This window comes from Acartia tonsa, chromosome 14 (genome assembly GCF_053477335.1).
Source record: "Acartia tonsa isolate MP-2025a chromosome 14, ASM5347733v1, whole genome shotgun sequence".
NCBI classification, from domain to species: Eukaryota; Metazoa; Arthropoda; class Copepoda; order Calanoida; family Acartiidae; genus Acartia; species Acartia tonsa.
Genome location: NC_137273.1, coordinates 18,410,648 through 18,415,298, shown reverse-complemented (window position 1 = coordinate 18,415,298; position 4,651 = coordinate 18,410,648). Strand labels below are relative to the sequence as shown.

Here is a 4,651-nt window from a genome sequence, read left to right as displayed (position 1 = left end):
TGGTTGTTTACAGATGCATCATATGGAAACTTGAATGGAGGAACTGATAGCACACAAGGATATGTGTTATTCCTAGTTAGACCAGAAGATGGAAGATGTGCTCCTATTGACTGGAGGGCAAACAAGATTGATAGAGTGGTCACATCCACATTGGCAGCAGAAGCCATCAGTCTGACAAAAGGTTAGAGCTATCATAGACAACAAGGACACTTTTGAGAGTGTGCATTCTACTACAGATGTGCAAGAGAGAAAGTTGAGGAGAGAGATTGGTGTGATCAAGCAGATGTTGAAAGCAAATGAGTTGAAGCAGTTGATTTGGCTTGAAGGAAAGTATCAGATTGCAGATCCGCTGACAAAGCTTGGAGCTAACAGTCAGAATCTGGTAGAATCTATGCAAAGTGGGAAGATTCCAAAAGAAATCTTCAATGCAATCAAGGGACTCTAAAAAGTCACTGAATGCATGTCAAGTTTCTTTTTAAGCCTAAAGTACATAAAAGTATTTCTTTTGTTGTAAATAAAAATCTATTTTATGAATATTTTTGTTATTTAATACATTAACAATTTTCGTTTAACGAATATTCGTTTAGAAACGTATTTTATTTTTAAGGCTCAACAAATATTAGGCGACAACTTTCATTCTTATCAAATAAATAGATTCAAGAATGGCTGTATCTTTATGCTAAAATACGCATAAAAATGAACGCGGCATGAAGCGCGTGAAAATCAGTTTACGTGTATTAAAAATTACGGAAACAGTTAAAATTCTTTAAAAAATGTGAATTAAATAGAATATTTTACTTTTTGTGTATTTTTTCAATAATAAATCATTCCAGTTTACACACTAGAATAATTCACTAGTCTTTTCTTGACTATTCTAAGGTAATAAACTGCCATTTTATCGACTTTTTAAAGACAAGTTCTAATATTATGATTTATTGTTTACGAGCAATGTTAAATACTTGCTTTTATAAATACACAATTGGTAAATTTATTTTGTTTCGTAAAAGTGAAATAGTTTCTTTAAAAATGACTTTATATGTGTTTTTATTTTATCTTTTAGTAATTAAAGTAATTAAAAACCATAGTTTCACGACGAATTTAATATCATTTCTTGTGTTTTAAGTTTTGTTTTTTAAATCTAACTTAATTTTTTTCTACAAGCATAACTCAGTTTTTAAGACTCATACCATCGGACGAGAATCATTATTTTTGTGACACATTAAATAGTGTTATTTTAATTTTTAGCTCGCCATGGATGCTATGATTCAAAGAGAGGTGCAATTGATGGAGGGCACCACGCATACCACCATCAGCAACGTCGAGGAGGGGTTTGGCTGGCCGGTGGACGTCACATGGATCACATGTTGTGAGCGGTCTGAGTCTCAGTTACTGGACCTAGTTCAGTCCATAGTTGGTAGAAGTACACCCCAGTGGGTGTCTATACCTGGCGTCCAATATCTAATTGGAGTGCTTCCCGTCGACAAGATCTGTGGTCTTGTCGACAAGGTCATAAAGCTGTTCTTGGGGACTAAACATCAGGTTGTAATACCAACCCTGAGGTTTATACCCGCCAGCTTTATGTACTGGGAACACGTCCAGGCCGTCAACAGCCACATCTGGACCCAATCGGTCTCCCATGGGTACGGTGTACTTAATTTGCACCGTACCTTTATGGTGCGCCAATCCCGTCAGTGGGTGGTCTATGGTCCCTGCTATGCGGAATTTTCCGCGGACGCGGGCCTAGGGGCGCAGATGTCGGTTGAGGGCATGAAACGCTATGAAGGTAGACTTCTGCGTTTACATGCTGGCGGCTTCGACGTGGAGCACACGCCATCCGTTCCTTTCCAGGACGTGATGCCGTTGCCACTATGGGCTACAGGAGTAGGGGTAGTTAATGCTTGTATTTTATATATTGATATGTTTTTATTATGTTTAGGTCTTTGTGATCACAAGAATGCTGATTGTCAATGTTTAATTTATATATGTGCTGTGTAATTTTATGTTTAATAAAATTATATTTATCTATGATTTGATTGATGTGTACCTCACTTATTATTGCGTTATTATTTGTCTATGGTTTTTATTACACATATACATATTGCAGAAGTGAAACCAACTTGTTTGGGGTTTTAATTTATTGTCATATTACAGATTATACTTGAGAGTGCTTAAAGATGAGGGAATAAAGTATTGGCGTTGGCAGCGTATAAAGAACCTGTTCCATAAGGTACTTGGTGGTAATATCAGTGTCAATAAAATTTATTAATAACATATTTAGTTTGGTTGACAATCAATGCATTAATTAACATTTCCATTTGGTCTTCAGTTTGTTGTCTTAAAAAGGCGGTATAGTTCTACTGGTGGGTGTCGGCTGAAATATAAAGTAAATGATTATATTTATTATAATGTGGTTATCTAGTATGAAGTTGTTAATTTTAGCTAGAGTTACTCAGTCAGCATATCTTTATTCATTTTTAATAGTAGGAATTTTATAAGTTTTAAGTCATCGAGTTTCCTATTTTTTTAAGGTAATATTTTAACTTAGTGGACTGTTAAATTAATCATTTAATTTTTCTTATGAAAGTTACCTTTCAGTAGAGTGTTGAAAAAGACCAAAACAGTTTGTCTTAAAAGGTGGTGTGGTTCTACAGCTGGGTGTCGGCTAAAATATAAGTATAAGTGACTGAATATATTTTTTATAGTGTGGTTAACTAGTATGAATGTTGTTAATTTTAGCTAGAGTTAATCATTCAGCATAATTTTATTCATTTTTAAAGATAGGAGTTTCATAAGTTTTAAGTCAACGAGTTTTCTATTTTTAAGGTAATATTTTAGTGGACAGTTAAATTAATCATTTAATTTTTTATTATGAAAGTTACCTTTCAGTAGAGTGGTGAAAAAGACCAAAACATTTTGTTGTCTTGAAAGGTGGTGTAGTTCTACAGCTGGTGTCGGCTGAAATATAAGTATAAGTAAATGAATATATTTTTTTTATAGTGTGGTTATATAGAGTTGTAACGGATTTTCTGGGTTTTTTTAGGTAATGCTTTGTCTTAATGGACATAAAAAAGATTTAATTAAGTTTTATTATTGTAGTTACCTTCCAGTTGGGTGGTGAAAAAAAAGGTGGTTTAACATTTTATCTAAAACTTTTTTATACCTTTAAAAAAGAAAACAAAGAACTAAGGTTAAAACAAAGTTAATCATCCAAACTATATAAGGTAAAATCCTCTTAGAAATTTTTTTTCAATTTTAAAAATTTGAGCTTAGATTATTAAACAACATAAGCATCTTTCAGATGATATTTATTTGTTTGTAGAAAAAATGACAATCGACCTCCAGATTCAGGTGCTGCAGGCCTCCAGGAGGACTCTGGACAGGTAAAAATAAAAATTTCTTATTTTTCATAGAAAAAAAATAATTGCCCCCTAGGTTCAGGTCCATGTAGACCTGGAGGCCTGTTATCCCTAAATTTGGAGGCTGATTTACATATTTTCTGCAAATATGTTAGTAACATCCAAAAAGATACATATTATGTTTTATAAGTTGACCTCTAACTCTGAAAATAAGAAATTTTATTTTTACCTGTCCAGAGTGGACCTGGAGGCCTGCACGACCAGAAATTGGAGGCCTATTTTAATTTTTTCTTCAGATATGTTAATAACATCCACAAATATACATATTCTGTTATATAAGTTGACCCTAACTCTTAAAATATGAAATTTGATTTTTTACCTGTCCAAAGTGGAACTAGAGGTCTGCAGGACCAGAACTTGAAGGACGATTTTAATTTTTTTTCTTAAGATATGTTAACAACATCCTTAAAGATGCATATTTTGTTTTAAAGTTGATCTCTAAATCTGAAAACAAAAATTTTAGGTAATGTATTTTTACCTGTCCAGAAACCACCCTATAGCTTGCAGCACCTGAACCTGAAGACCAATCCAAAAATGAATAAATATACATGAACTACTACCCAACTTTTATCCCAAATAACCTATAGTCTCACTTTAATACTTAGCCTAATTATTACCAAACGCTGTTCATAATACTATGCGATAAATAATTATTCTTCTATTGGATATCATAATAGCTTCTATAGGTATGTTTATCATTTTTTTAGGGTAAATATAACTATAATTACACCATTTTAAAGTTAGACATCATAACTAGGGTTGGGCCGGATATCCGGTGTGGCCGGATATCCGGCCATTTTCAATATCCGACCGGATACCGGATATTGAAACTATCCGGCCGGATATCCGGCTCTATATTTTTTATACTTTACACCAAAAATCTCTGCTTTTTAAAATTTTAAATGGCTATAATTTTCTTATTATTGAAGCTAGAAGAACATTTTTTCTGAACAAGTTTAACTTTATGTAAATTTATATAAGATTTCTGAAGAAATTTTTTTTTGCTACTTTAGTATCTGGTAATTTTGCCGGTTATCCGGCCGGATATCCGGTAATTTGGCCGGATAACCGGATATTTGCCGGATATCCAGCGTTTGAAATCAGCCGGATATCCGGTATCCGGTATCCGGCCAAAAAAGTATCCGGCCCAACCCTAATCATAACATATAAACACAATTATTGAATCGTTCTGTATTATTAAGCTGGCAACCCTTAAAACAGCTGCATTTCATTAT

At 33.5% G+C, this 4,651-nt stretch overlaps 1 long non-coding RNA gene across 1 annotated transcript; it reads right to left on the bottom strand.

Moving 5' to 3' along the window:
- Positions 1-2,256: 2,256 nt before the first annotated feature.
- LOC145305293 (uncharacterized) lies at positions 2,257-3,125 on the bottom strand. The gene is made up of 4 exons (XR_013874558.1): positions 3,101-3,125; positions 2,880-2,955; positions 2,589-2,662; positions 2,257-2,371 (listed from the first exon to the last, which is right to left on the bottom strand). It is a non-coding gene; the product is annotated as an uncharacterized LOC145305293 (long non-coding RNA).
- Positions 3,126-4,651: the final 1,526 nt, after the last annotated feature.